The sequence below is a fragment of the Odocoileus virginianus genome, chromosome 1, assembly GCF_023699985.2.
Source record: "Odocoileus virginianus isolate 20LAN1187 ecotype Illinois chromosome 1, Ovbor_1.2, whole genome shotgun sequence".
NCBI lineage: Eukaryota > Metazoa > Chordata > Mammalia > Artiodactyla > Cervidae > Odocoileus > Odocoileus virginianus.
Window position 1 is genome coordinate 66,015,543 of NC_069674.1, and position 15,820 is coordinate 66,031,362.

Below are 15,820 nucleotides of genomic sequence, written 5' to 3' on the forward strand. Positions count from 1 at the left end.
TGGTGTGGTCCAGGGCCGCATCCCTCAGGACCCCCTGGGGTGCCTGTTACAAGAGTAGATTTCCATCCTTGCCTACAAAGAGTCAGGTTCTCTCAAAAACTGTTTTCTTTTTTCAAAAAACCTTAATTTGCTTTCAATGGAACAGAGAGATGATGAATTTTAAAAGCCGAGGTTTTAATTCAGTACTTACTATTCTGCTGTAGCCATTTAAAAAAAAAATTATTGGGCTATAGTTGATTTGCAATGTTGTGTTGGTTTCTGCTGTACCACAAAGTGTATCCATTATACATATACATATATCCACTCTTTCACATTCTTTTCCCATATAGGTCATTACAGAGTTTTGCGAACTAGAAGAGCCCCTGCGCTATGCAGCAGGTCCTTATTAGTTATCTATTCTGTATATAGTGGTGTGGATATGTCAGTCTCAGCCTCCCAGTTTATCCCTCCCACCATTCTGCCCCAGTGACCATAAATTAGAAAAGCTCTATTTTCAATCTTACCTGTGTTCTAGGTACAGTGTTATTTTTTATACCATCACCTTAAATCTTCTGTATTTGTTTGGTTTATAGTCAGTAAAGTTGAGAAATAGTTTCTCACTATCTGTGATATAAAATTTTTAAGCTTTTATGTTCATTGACATATATTGACAGCTCAGCCAGCCTCCTTTAAGCTTTTTCTTCCCTCAATGAAGTAAACAGTTATTTTAACTGTCTTTAAGAGGACTTATTTAATATCCTTTAATCACTCTTGCCCTACTGCTCTGAATATACTAATATTATAAAATTAAATCTGTTCCTCTTAGGTTATAGACACAGGAAAGGGATCAACGAGGGAATAGATTTAATTTAAAGTTTCTGATGTGTTCATGGCATGCTGACTGTGTTAGGTAGGGCAGAGCTAGCAGTTGTAACAAACCCTTGAACCGTAGAAACACGTTCCTTTCTAAAGAAGTAGAGTTCCTTTCCAACTCCTGTCACAGTCCAGTGCTAGTAATATAGACTGTCTTCTTGGTGGGAAGGATCTCTGCTTGTCAGCCTTCAGGGACCTCCGGTGATGGGCCAGGCCGTGTGGTTTCCAAAGTCACATTGGATATTGACCTCTAGCCAACAGTGGGGAGATATGATATGTGGTAAAGACACACTTGCTTCCTAAACATCTGGGCAAAGAACTGACACATATCAGTTGTCTTACATCTCAAGATCTTGCCAGAATTCAAGGGGGTCTGGAAATATAGACCCTGGACAGGAGCCTCTTCCACACAGCCCCTCTACATGACAGAGGGAACAGTGATTCTTTGATGAACAGCTAGCGTTAACTGCCCACTGGATTTCTAGGTTTCCACTTACAGTTATTCCTCCTGGAAAACCATGAAATGTGGCATGTCCTAGGTACCGTGAAATGTTCCAATAATGTATGTATATGACAGGCAGTAAGATGGCATATATCCAACATCAGTGTAATTTGCTTAGTGTTGGTTGTTTGCACTGGTCTACAAGGTAGCAGTTGACAATGTCACTTAAAACAGGCAAAAGCTTCTGGGGATGGTCTGTCTTCAGTCTGTTTAATTTGATTTATCAGGTTTCATATCTCTGACAAGCAAGGCAAAACATACATTGGTTCACCTGAGAGTTTCCCATCAGGATGGATCCCTGCCTCACTCTACCCTGACATTTAAGAGGTCATGGAGGTGGTCCCAAGTCCAGGTGGCACAAGTGGTAAAGAACCCATCTGCCAATGCAGAAGACATAAGAGATGCAGGTTCAATCCCTGGATCAAGAAGATCCCCTGGAGAGGAAATGTCAACCCACTCCAGTATTCTTGCCTGGAGAGTCCCATGGACAGCAGAGCCTGTTGGACTATAGTCCATGAGATCACAAAGAACTGGACACGACTGAGTGAATAATACATATACACACACATATACAACAAGTTCATTCATCTTATAAGAGTAGGCTGAAGTTGACACTAAACTTGGACTTAGAAGTCAGGGCTCTGTGTCCTCATAACCCTTGCCAGCCAGGTTGTGGTGGAGGTGGGCCCCTGTGGGTATCATCTTGTTGAGATACTAGTTGGAGAACTTGCTTTATTTCAGACCATACTTTCTGCTTTTGGAATATATTTTGTTTCATAGGCTGCTGAAATGGGGAGAACTGGGTTTCAAGATGATTTTGGCTTTCTGCCATGCTGAACTGAATTCGGCTGCTGGATGGCAGGCATACCCCAGAGAAGCCAAAGATAGATGCCAATTTTAATAGGGTTGTTTATTTATCCTTTTCTCTCTGGTTAATAAGTATGAATGAGCCCCAGATTCAGTCCAAGGATCATGTCAAAGGCAGGAAGTTAAGAAAAGAAAGAAGACTTTGGGTTTTAGTCCATGACTGGTACAACTGAAGTTTCATTAAGACCAAAGATTAAAAATAACTTTGTAAATTACTATCATTTCCTAGTGATAAAAGCACAAAACCATTTTTGCATGCGACTTAAATATGTAATAGTGCAGGCATATAAATATATTGTTATGTATAAGGTTTCCAGAATTGGTATTCAGAAAAGTGTTTAACTCTATAAGAGTGTAAACAGGAAATAATTGTCACAGTTGAAAACATAATTGGACTGAGAAGTCAAATGTTTGATATTTTGATGTAATCTACCCTGAATCATCCCTAAGGCCAGTGTTTAGAAATCAACCTCACAGAAACCAAGGAGTAAACATTTTTAATGACCTCACAGTTGTGCCAAAGAGTATAAACTAAATGAGATTTCAAGTATTTTTCCTTGCTGATACTATTTCCTAACAGTGTTTGCAAAATAGATTTTTGGTTTTATTGAATGTTGTGAATTCTAATTTTAAAACAAATTATGCCAAAAATTTCAATTTATTTTAGAGCTATTAGGAAGTTTATTCTATTATTTTTCCATGAATGGCCAAGGCAAGTATCCACTTTCTTGAAATACTGAAAAATTTTAATCTTATGCACCATTGAATTCATTTGGGTTTTTTTTTTTTTTTTTTGGTAATTGTTTTACCGTGTGTACCTTGACCTTTGGATTTGTTACATTTTTCACCTAGATGTTATTCATCTTTCCTGAAGGCAACTTTTAAATTACATCAGATCTCATCTTGACCCTTTGACTTAGAACTGGCTTTCTTTAATAGGATAAGTTGATTGTATTTTGGTTAAAAAAATTAAATTGTTACTTTGTTATTGGAAAAATAATCCTTCACAGTGATGTATTACCCTATGCCATGGACCTAAATATGTGTCAGAGTGATGAAAGCCCATTGATACAGTTGTCAAAACAAGAGTAATGAATGTAACAAGCATCCATTCCTAGAAATGTTTAGCATAATTGCTGACATGGTAATACAGTTAATACATAATCTTTTGGTGATCTTTGCAAAGGTTTGAGGGTTTACATCATCAGAGGGAGGTTAAAACTGAGGCAGTTCCCCTTTCAGTAGTATAGGTAAGCAAGGATAAAATCATTTTCTCACATGATGCTTATGGGAAACCAAACCTATGGGAAATTACACAGGTGTGCTTTTTTAGGGCATTTTACCTTGAATTGAATCATACTGAAAATAATGCAGACTTATCAAAAGAACCATATTTCTTTGCCTCCTTTTTAAAATCCATGTTCAGAACATCTTCTATACCATACGCAGTAGTATTTTCATACCTTCCCCTTTTGTGAGACACTAGTAATTACAAGCATATCTGGAAGAGAGGCATAGAAATGCTAGTGCAGTAGGTGTTGCTGACAGCTGGAAAGCTTAGTCCAGATGTGTTGAACAGGGGTCAGGGCGGAGGGGAGCTCAGGACCTCAGGAACTTCTGTCTGACAGCAGCTGAGTTCTCGCCATTTGTCCTTCCTGTAGATTTTGACCCTGTGGACCATCCTTTTCCCTTCCTGACCCTCTTCATTCTCAGCTTCTCTGATGCCATCCTCTCAGTCTGACCACTCTTTCTGAGAATTTCCTGCCCTCTCAGTTCCATCTCAGTAGCATCCCCACTGCAAGTTTATCCTGCCCTCTCTCAAAAGCCACAGGAAGAAGTAGAAAAAGCAGGAGTTGGGGATTCAGATGGAAGTGGTCTTGTGCTCTGAATGAATGATTTGCCAGTTGTGTGACAGGGGTCATTAACATCACTTCTTTGTGCTTCAGTTTTCTGCCCCTGTGTCCAATCAGTAATGATGCTTCTAGAATTGGTGTATCACCTGTGCATCTGGGACATAGTATAGCCCATTCCATGTTAGTTCTCTTAGCTCTTCCAGGTAAAAATTATAATAAAATCAATTTTGTTGACCTGTGTCTTTAATGGACTCACTCCCCAGTATTTAACTGTAGCCTCTAGTCACCTGTGATATAGATTTTTCAATAGCAGCTCCCCAGCAGTGTGATGTTAGTGCTTCAGACACAATGAGGGTGCCAAGTAGGTGGGGCAAAGAGACTTTTAAAGGGCTTAGATCAACAAACTCAAGCACTCTCTAAGTTTCTGTTGATTTCACCATACAGAGAAGTTTGTTTTAGAAGAAACTTGAAGAACAGTCTACCTTAAGAAGAACAGTCTACCTTTTGAGTCACATACCCACCTTACCATGATTATTTGGAGATAAAGGACTGTGGCTTATTTTGGTCAGTGGACCCAAGAATGCTTACCTTCTGCTCTGCCTATGAGATTCCGTAATGCTTACCTTCTGCTTGTAGAGGACATTGCCAAAGCAAGAGGAAATAGACTTGCATAAGTAGCTGATGCCTTGGTTTTGAGTCCCAGGGCAGAGCTCTGTTACTCTAGGCTGGAAGAGGTGACAGGCTCCTTTGCCCTAGGTGAGTAATGACCTGGAGCAGTGCCCTCCATTAGGTGGGGTCTGATTCCCTCAAGCCCAAACCAGTGTTGGATACTAGCATTGCAATGTGAGGATACCAGTAAATCAAGGCTCACATAACAGAAAGAAAAGTCACAGGAGGGGTTTCCCTAGTCTCACACTTGGCACTAGGCTACCCCACCTGCCCCCAGGCAGGACCAGAAGCAGAGCTGAGTTGCCCTAGGGGAGAGCAATGTAGAAAGATGCAAGAAGGCTGAATGGAGGGGAGAGAAGTGAGACCCCACATGCATGCTGACCTGATGGAGTTCGCCTTCTAAAGATGCACTCACGTATTAGGACAATGAAGTAACAAAATCTGTCCATTAATTAAATAAGGATCATTATTTCTTGCAATAATATCAGATGTCATGGCCAAATCAGTGTTCTTACCCCTAAATCAGTGTTCCATCAGTGTTTCCTGATTCATCTTAAGGTTGGGCTTTGGGAGGATGCACCCAGAAGCCAAAAATCTTGTTTGTTGGTGACTGAAATATTCCCTAGAGTAGCCTCCCATTCCAGTCTCTGCCCTCCTGGACAATTACCACACTGCTGACAACTGTTCTTTCCTCTTGCCTAAAACCTTCAGCAGGACTGCACTGTGCTCAGGTGCAAGTTTAGACTCGTCGGTTGGTTGGTGCCAAAGGTCCCTTGCCTTCTCGTAGCATCTGACCTCTGTAGCCTCCCCTCTGGGCCATATTCCCTGCCTCCCACCATCACTGCGCCTGCTGCTCCATTGCTGTACTAGTGGGGAGATACCACCGTCTTGGTCATTGCCATTCCTTCCCTCTACTGAGAATGCCCTCTCTACCCATCTTTAAGTGTTATGTCCTGTGGAAATCTTTCCTTGATGCCCCCTTGTAGAATCAGTTGTTCTTTTGTGGTTTCATTCTTGTTCAGTTGCTTAGTCGTGTCTGACTCTTTGTGAGCCTATGGACTGCAGCACACCAGGCTTCCCTGTCCTTCACCATTTCCTGCAGCTTGCTCAGACTCATATCCATGGAGTCGGTGATGCCATCGAACCATCTCATCCTCTGTCATCCCCTTCTCTTCCTGCCTTCAGTCTTTCCCAGCATCCAGGTCTTTTCTAATGAGTCAGCTCTTCACATCAGGTGGCCAAAGTATTGGAGCTTCAGATTCAACATCAGTCCTTCCAATGAATATTCAGGATTGATTTCCATTAGGATTGACTGGTTTGACCTCCTTGCAGTCCAAGGGATTCTCAAGAGTCTGTGGTTTCAGAGTATGTTATACAAACATTGCATTTTATGGTGGCTGATGGTAGTTCTGGTTTTCCCATCAGTACATGGACTAAGATCCCTCATGTATGAAACATGTCATATTTAATTCTTACCTTCTTATTTATATTTATCCAGTCTTTTGATAGATGCATATCAAATATTCAATATGTTTGGTTGAATTATTATTATAGACATAGCTTCAAATACTTTTAGATTCTTTCCTACAGACTTATAGAGATTTTATAAGTGGGAGCTAAATGACAAAGAAAACCTCATCTATCCTAAAATTGATTTTAACTTCAAGAAAGAATTACTGACCTCTGCACCGTTAACATTTTGTCCTGATAAAATGCCATTGCATCAGAACCAATGAAAATCAAATGAGTGGTTTTACATGTAATTAAGATAAAGCTTTTTGCAGTTGAACACAGAAGATATTTTATAACACGTGCCTAAACTACAACATCTGAGATGACACATCTTTCTATTTTAGTAATAGAATCATTTTGTGATTCATAGTTGTCTTCATATTTGAGTTAAGCCAGGAATTCCTGAATTGACACTTGTTTCTCTTCTCTGAAAGGTTTTTCAGAGGTTGATAGTATGACTTCTGTTTTCAAAAGTCCAAAGTCCAAAAAGCCACAGATTCTCTTTTAGAAAACCATGGATGTCCCTGAATTGGTTGTCTTAAAAAAAAAAAAAGAGGGAGACCTAATGTACTCAGCTGTGATTGTTTTCCTCCTGGTCTGCACTGTCCTTTGCTGGCTACTTCTCAGCTGGAATATTTGCAAAGGGAACATTGGGAACATTCAGGATGAGGAGAGGAGACTTGAAGATGGTCAGGCTCTGGATTGTCCATAACTGGCCCTTTGTCAAAGCCCAGGTGTGTCTTCTCTGCTCTGGACTGCTCCTATCATCTCTTTATGACCCTCTTTGATTCTGGCAGCCTAAGAATTTAAAATGTATCCAGCTACCCAGATGATTCTGATGCCATAAAGTTTGAAGCTTGCTGATTACTAGGTGCTCTTATAATTCTCTAAAATCCTGCTAAAGGCAAAAGCGGAGGCCCAGAAAGTGGTAACATATTCAGTCACACAGTGCATATGGTGGCTCAAATGGTAAAGAATCTGCCTGTGTTGTGGGAGACCCAGGGTCGGGAAGATCCCCTGGAGAAGGGAATGGCAACCCACTCCAGTGTTCTTGCCTGGAGAATCCCATGGACAGAGGAGCCTGGGGGGCTACTGTCCATGGGGTTGCAAAGAGTCAAACATGACTGAGTGACTAACATGACTAACACTTGAGATTTTGAGGCCTTTCACACATAGAAGATTTCCTACTCTGCTAAATAAAACATTTCAATCATCATCATCCCACAACAAGGAAGTATTGTGGCCACACTGTATGCATGCATTTTCCACATCCCCTCCATTCCCATGAACTGAAAAGGCACAGACGTGATGCTTCCAATTGGGATCCATTGAGGGTGTGGTCACCAGCATTTTGGTCACTTCTCTGCTCTCACTCTTGATTGAAACCAGCAAAGATGTGTTTTGGCAAATCTATTCATAATTTGTCTCTCCTTGCAGGGCTTCCCCTGTAATTGTGTTTCCCGTCAGGGAGTCAGTTGGAGTTAATGTATTGACAGTCTGTGGTGATGGATGACAAATGTCTTGTTAACATTCTCCCCACTCTTCAACCCACAGAGGAACGGTAAGAAGACTTTCGGTTTAAAGAAGTCAAAGGAAGAAAAATTTCTTCAGATAGGAAGATCTTCTTCAAAGGTAGGAGTTTATCTTCTGAAAGGTTTAAATTAGTTACTGGTTCAAAAAAGGGAATTATACCAGAAAATGATGTGATTGTGTAATATTATTGCCATACTGAATACTGTCCATCCAGAGAGTATGATGAAAATCACAGAGTAGGGATATGGCTGCAAAAATGTGAATCATACTGCATGTCAGAGAAAATGGATCAAATACACAGGGAAGAAAACCAGACCTTTACAACCTTTCACAGTAATAAGATTTTTGTGTTACTAAATCATGAATCATATCAAGTTTAGAAAGTAGACAGCAGAATAAAAGCACTGCTGGTAAACTGTATGTTTCTGATGGAATTAAAGATTTAAAAGGAATTATTTATAAGAAAAGTTTTATTTTTGATGCAGTCATCTGTCAAAAATCTCCTGAGAATGTATGATTCGTACATGATTTTAATGTGTCTCACCATGAAATCCAAATAATACCAAAGTCTGCTTATAAAGTTTTAATGTGGGACTTCCCTGGTGGTTCAGTGGTTAAGACTTCACCTTCCATTGCAAGCCGTGTGGGTTCAATCCCTGGTCAGGAAGCTGGGGTTCAGTCCCTGGTCAGGGAAGGAAGATCCCACATGCCTCATGGCCAAAGACCAAAGCCTAAAACAGAAACAACATTGTTACAAATTCAACAAAGACTCCAAAAAGGGTCCACATTTAAAAAAAAAATCATTTAAAAAAAGTTTTAATGTTACTTTGATACTCTTTCTGCTTTGTAATCCTTTTCCCACCCACACTGCTCACTTCAGTCTGATTTATATCATTTAGAATTATCAGTTCTAGAACTGACTCTGCCAGGCCAATGATGCCTTCTTCTCAAAGGCCATTGAATTTGATGAAAAATATCTTATTTAATGATCTGGAACACAGTTCAGAGAACTGTACCTCACCCAATAATAGCTTTCTTAAGGAATTTCTGAGAGTGATTGTTCAGCATTTAGTTCTCTACCTCTTAGGTTTTATTTAACAAATGAACTCCCATGGAATTTATGAATATTGTATGCAAGATTTTGAGGTTGTAAAATCTTCCAAGATACTGTCCCTTGTCCTTGAGAAGTCTGAAATTGATTCATCCACATGTCATTTTGTATCATAGAGGAAATGATTCGTGCCTCTGTTGAATTTGCTTCCATTGTGTCTTCAGACTAAATACATGTGACTCACTAGTTTTTATGATTTTCAGAAGCCCACCAGAAATCCCCAGATCAGTAGCCTGAAAATTAAGAAGGTTACTTTAGCACAGGTTTTGTTCTGCTTGGAGAGTTCTCAAAAAGTGAAAATTAGTAAGAACTAGCAACATTGCTGAGTTAGGTAATTATGAACAATATCAAAAAGGCTTAATTTTGCATAAATCACCCTCTTAATGGGAAGCTCCTTCCTTAATGTAAACTGACTCATTTTATGAAGTTTTGATATACCCAGACACACCCCCTCCAATGACTGTCCATATTTCCTAAAATAAAGACACCTGCCAGGTGAAGCGGTGTAAGAGAGCTCTCCATTCTGGCAGCGACATGGAAGTCTGCTCACCCTGATTGCAGTTGTTAGAAACTAGGAGTTTGCAGTAGTGGTGGTATTAGCGTGCCCTTCCCACATCCTTAGACAGCAATATCATAGCAATGAGCGTCACTTCCACAGGACTCTTAGGCCAGCAAAGCTCTTTGCTAAAAGAGACGGCTTGTGCACAAAGGAGAGGGTGGGGAAAAGTACCAGCTCCCTGAGTAGAAGGGGCAAGTTGCTTTTATAGCAAGAGAGAAGGAGGGCTTGTCTCATTATCACTGATAATTTCCAGAAACGGTCAGACTTCTTGATCAGCAGCGGGGGGCTCCATGGTGGCTATCAGGTGTAGGGTGTCCTTCTGTGAGGAGAAAGGAGTGTGTGAGAATATCCTGCAGGAAAGCACTGGAACAGATAAGGTTTAAGTTTGTAGTTGAGTCTTCTGGCAATTAGCTGTACTTGTGAGTGAACAGAGGTAAAATGTACTCCAGCGAGCTGGTTTATGTCACTGGGACTCAGGCCCAAGAGTGTTGTTCTTTAGTTTCCAAGGCCTCTTGCGCCCAAAGCTGTTATTGGTCCTTTTCCAAAATGGCTGCACTCCTGTCTTCATGTCTCAGTAGTAAGTGGCCTACCGATAAAACGCCAGCACCAGCAGTAAGCTCTGGGCAAGTTCTTCTGTGAATAACATACTGTGTGATACTCAGGAGAGGTAGGAAGACCACAAGGCCAGGAGTTGGTTCGTAAATGGTGACTTCTAGTAAGGGGATTAATATGCAGAGCTGAGGCGAGACTGCCAGGAAGGAGTGCCTTGTGCCCTTGTAAGGTGGTAGAGGGCTCAGTGAGGTGGTTCCCAGGGACGTTTTCCTGGCTGGTTGTGTTATTTTCTCATTCAGTCACTGCAGGAGAGTAACTTGACTTCAAAACTGTGTCTTTTAGACAGAGTTTAAACTTCAGATTCTACCTTTTGCAGTACGTTCTTCTCAAGAGATCTTGGCTGCTCTTTTGTCAGCTGACAACAGTGAACTTTTTAGTCATCAGGCACTATTAGAGCCACGAAAATATCTCGCTTTATCTTTGTGGAGGATTTAATCTGGTGGAAACTAAATGCTGTGTGTCTTCCCATGTCTTTCCCTTGCCTCACAAAGACTCCCTGAAACTTCCCAAAACTCTAAAGCACACTTGTATTCAGAATGTCCCCAGGCTATTCAAGAATTCGGCCTCTGACATTAGAATAGAAAGTGTTTTTGTAGCTACTTAGAGTTTTCAGTAGCCTTTCCCACGTTCACCAGTGGGCTGTGGTATCCGAAAGACGTGGGCAGTCAGAGCTGTGGTTTTTGAAGCCCAGCCCTCCCCCACCGCACATCCATCTCCCCACTCCCCTCTACCAAGTCTGGTTACATATAAAAATTGTATTTGCATTCATCATAACATTAATAAATAAGTTATCTGCAAGGAAAATCTGCCTTCTACCTGGCTTAAGAATCTTGAGCTAAAGTGCAGGACAGTTAGTGGTGGAATTTCAACAAGCAACCACAGTTACAAAGGGAATACCCCCCAAATCACTCCAAATATTGGTTTTCTGCTCTGGCTGCATTTGTAGAAGTTTGGTCCTGATCGTAACCATATGAATCTGAAGAAGGATTACGCTCATGCTATGCCATACGGTATGTTCCCTCTGGGTAAGCAGCAGAAGAGGAAAAATCTGACAGGTTATTGGAGTTATTACATGATTGTTTTGGTTGATAGTTTGGAACTTGTTCTTTCCCTTGGACTCGTGGTACTAACTTTTTTAAATGATGTAGCTGTCTTGGGAGAATGGTAGTTATATTCTCAGTAGATAATAAAACTGATAACAATAAAAAGATTTTATCTTATAATTAAGTTGACTCATAAAGGTGAATCAATATTTACTTGCAGAGTCCAGCTGGGAGTACTGTTTTTGATACTATTAAACAGTAAAGAGATCCATCAGGATTTTGTCCTCCAGAGTCATTTTAAGGCTGATAAGTTTCATTTCACGTTTACTTGATGCCAGACAAACCTAGGAGATAAACATCATCCACAAAAGGAAAACTTGCCTATGAAACTAGAGATGAAAAGCTCACTAATAAAAGCAGTTACCGTGGGAAGCCCAGAATTTACCAAAGCCAAGTGCCTGTATGCTAAGTCACCTCAGTCGTGTCCAATTCTTTGTGACCCCGTGGCCTGTAGCCCTCCAGGTTCCTCTGCCCATGGGATTCTCCAGGCAAGAATACTAGAGTGGGTTGCCATTTCCTCCACCAGGGGATCTTCCTGACCCAGGGATTGAACCTAAGTCTCTTGCACTGGCAGATTGATTCTTTACCACCGATGCCACCTGGGAAGCCCACCAAAGCCAAGACAAGGGACCTAAATCTAAGCAAAGGATATTTACCTCTTTAGGGTTTTATACCAGTTAAAATTGATTGGGCATTTAATCAGCTAGAAAACGGGAATGATCTTTTCTAGTACTTATTAACTTCCTCCTTCTTCCCTTGACTTATGATGAGGGCAAACTCCAGCTTTCCACTCAGTGACAACATCTCCTAAAACATTACTGAACTTGGACTGTCCCTGCCTGGTTGTCCTGGCAGACTTCTTTGTGGAATTCCTGCTCACTATCAAACCGCAGCATTCCTGGAAGCCGATTGAGATGAGTGGAGGTTCTGTCCTTCCATCCCAGAGTAGTGCTCAGCTGTTCATTACTATGTGGAGTCTGAGTAACACTCTGTGACCTGGGGTCAGATGAAAGCATACTAAATCTCATAGACAGCGTTTCTTTAGGGAGGTTGAGTTATTGAGAATACACGTCCTCTTTTTTTCTCTGAGTTATTGCAACATCCCTGATTGAGATGCCTTTGTTGATTAAGTCCATTCTGCCCCTTGCAGCCTGTCCTCATGATTCTTACAATCCACCACCATTTTTCTTTGGAAACTCACCTTATCTGCCTCCCACTGCTCAAGGCTGCTCAGTTTGGTAGTTATCTCAGGAAGAACTGTGGAAAGGCATCTGACAAAAGACATCAGCATCCTCTTTTGGAAGATAGTGGGAGGTGGGTGAGAGAGTAGGGAGAAAGGTAGAATAGTCTTCTGGCAGCAGCAATTAGTGCTAGTAGTCTGTAGAAGGAATTCTGCAACTTGTACATGTCCTTCCCGTCTCCTCCTACTGTGGTCCAGAGAGAGAAAGATCTGCTTTGAATTGGAGGTAGAAAATCATCTGTCACTTCAGTACAGGAGGCATGTAGTGACTTAGCATTATACACCAAAGGGCTGATGTGGTGACCTTTACAGATTCTTACCGACTCAAATTTGTTTTACCTGCTGCACTTTGGGCTTGTAGCTTTTACATGATTTCTAGAGTCACCTGAATTAAAGTTGGTGATGAGAAAAGGCTCCATCAGAGGGACACAGACTTTCATTTGGGGGCTCTTTGAATGACTGGAATTATACCACCAGGGAGGAGAGCCACTGCCCCGTGACCCTTGCTCCCAGCAGTACAGCCTCTGCTGAAATAACTCTACCCCTGGAGGTAAGTTAATTCAAAAAGACCATTGTAAGTGGCCTCCCTTACTCATTCCAAATCATGGTCTTTATGTTCAGGGTTCTCCTGAGCAAAATCAATATTTATTGAACTTAGTGCACCCTCACCTTCTGAGCGAGGCCTCGAATGTTGATAGTAGTGGAAAGCCTTCAATGCTCAGGTCCACAGAACTCTGAACAAAAGTAGGCTTGTGTGCCCAGATTCTGAGGGCGTTTTTATCATATCCCTTCTTCCCAGCAGCTGGACATTTCATCCCTGGCTGCTTCTGGAGGGAGTCAGATCCTGACAGAGGGTTATCTAGGGAACCACCCAGGAGGAAAATGAAGCCCAGTGTGGAGCAGGAGGCCATCCACGCCCCTGCTGTGGATGCAGTATGCTGCCGTCACATCTGAGTGCAGACACAAATAGATGCTGGGACTTTTTTTTTTTTGCTTTGCTTTGTTGTGGTTTATTTTGCCTTTCACAACAACAATTCATTTTGTAAGGCAAAGGAAAAAAAGAAAAGCTCTTGGAAGGATTCAAGTTTTCATATCTGCAGAAGGCATTTCTACAGCTTTTGTCAAACCTAGCTGGTCTATAGAGCGCCTTTGTTTATGGTTGACTGTTGCAGAAAGCGAGTCCATAAAGTAGCATGCATCCAGGAGAGAACGATTTCTATTGAGTGAGTCGAGTAGGACGTGGTGCATGGGGCCAGTCCTGAAAAGGGTTTTGTTTCTTGCAGCATGATGGAAATTCACATTGATATTGCCGCTGTGCCTTCGTTAGCAAGCACGGTTAAACAATAGGGCATGCCAGCTGACGTGACTCTGTTGATTAATGCATTCCTTGAATGTGTTGATTAATGTGTTCCTGCGATGCCTCCTGAAGCTGAGAATGTACCTGAGGCACACGGGATGTGCCTGTCACTGGTTCTTCATTGCCCACATGGGCTCATTTGCACATGGGTCTTCCGGGTATGTGGTTCACACCCGCACCTTTGTAAATAAAACCACAGATCTAGCAGATTTTTTTCACAGGAATATTCTCTGGCAGATGTGTTGTATGTTAAATCTAGCAGGGATTCTATAAGCTAGCTGTCCAGCTAAGTGTAAACCCTGGATACCATCCATCTTGTGGGTGATCCTGTCCTGACTTTGAGTTTTGTTCTTCTCAACGTTTTTGTAAAGAAAAAAAAAAAAAAAAGCAGAAAAAAGGGAGTACAGCTTTCACTTGAATAATACACGAAGAGCTATGCAGATAGACTGCCCATTAGACATTTGGTGAACTTGGCATCTCGGGTGGAAATCTACTCTTCCCAGAGGCAGGGATTCCCAGCAACCCAGCCAGGGTAATTCCATTTCCAGTTGGCTTCATTCAGGGCTGTGACATTTCTCCGTGTATTATGAATTCCCATTAAACCACATAATTTTTTTCATAGCTTGTTTCCAAAAAGGCTCATCTTGATGGGGTTTTGCTTGGCTGATGGTTTGATAGAGATACATTTTTGAGAGTTTTTATTTGTTTACTATCTTGTGCTTGTTAATGTGAGTCATAAGAATTCTATTGCCACTTCTAAAACTTCCCTGACTCTGGAATTTTCAGGAAGATTGCAGAAATGGTGAGAAAGCCATGTCCAAAACTAATGAGGAAAGGTCTGAACATCAGAGAAGTGACTCAGTGGTGGTGGTTTAATGGTGTTGCTGCTGTGTCTTGAGGCTCCAACTATAACATTTTAACAGGAGATCAACAAGGCTATTCAGAAAACATAATTTTCTTTTTCTTAAAAAAGTGAAAAGTTCACTTTGAAGAAGAAGGAACTTTAATATATTAGAGAATTCATGTATGGAACTATTACATAAAGAGATATTGGAATCACCAAAATTCTATTTAACAGTTGGCTTGAAATTAAGGCTGGAGAATGACATTCTTATATTTTCAAGAACAGGACTTGAGTGAAGATTCCTTATTCCATGTAGAAGACTTAGCAGTGACAAGACCATTGAAAGATCTACTTTGGACTGTTCATAGAATGCATGACTTCTGTTATTTGATGAACGATATCTAAACCCCCAATTTGCAATTACTTAAAATTACTTAAAAAAATTTATACATAATACTTAGTGTTATGTGTGTCTCACAAGGAATACTTGTGGGGAAAAAAAGTAAAATATTGAATTATTTCCTTGGCAGACACACATAAGCTACTCCCTTGGAACTTGAAGTACACAGAAATATGCATTTAAATCATTGTAATGCATATTTGATATGGAAGACGTATTTGGAGAAACTCATCTTATTTGATTTTCAGAGAACCTCTAATGATATGATATGTTTAAAAGAGAAATGCACCAAAATAACCGCCTAAGAGAGACTTGACATTTGCGATTAGACATGCGTTTTCCTGGTTAGCTTGAATCCTAAAAGAATTGAAGGGGTAAACAAAGAGAAGCAGCGAACATGATTAATCTGTTTTTCTGCAAAGCTTTTGATACTGTACTGAATAAAAGCCTTGCTGACAGAAGCTGTTAGCCCAGTGAAGACAAGGCCATAGGAACAGGTTATGAAAGGGGAGGGTGGAAGGCAAAGAACAATCCACATGGGGAGGGGGCACAGAGAAAACGGATCCTGCAAATTCTTACTTATTTTTTTGTCAGTAAGCATAGAGAACATGGCATTAATGTAGTTTCTTGTTCTCTGGGGCAAAGAAATCTGAGAAATAGAAAGAATTTGACAAATATAGCTAGACAGAACTACCATATTCAAATTCTTCAAATGACCTGGAAAACGTATTGGTCTAAGTTCTAAGTGTCCTGTATTTCTTCATTATGTAATATTTCCCTCTTGGAGAGAATTCAACTATAGATAT

General features: G+C 40.9%; 1 protein-coding gene across 22 annotated transcripts in view; it reads left to right on the forward strand.

The window, feature by feature from the left end:
* Positions 1–15,820, forward strand: part of NRCAM (neuronal cell adhesion molecule) — a 319,465-nt gene that overhangs the window by 146,758 nt on the left and 156,887 nt on the right. For all 22 annotated transcript variants that reach the window (XM_070468956.1, XM_070468953.1, XM_070468989.1 and 19 more), the window contains exon 3: positions 7,810–7,887. The gene's annotated coding sequence lies outside the window, so the exon portion shown is untranslated. The remainder of the gene's footprint in view (positions 1–7,809; positions 7,888–15,820) is intronic.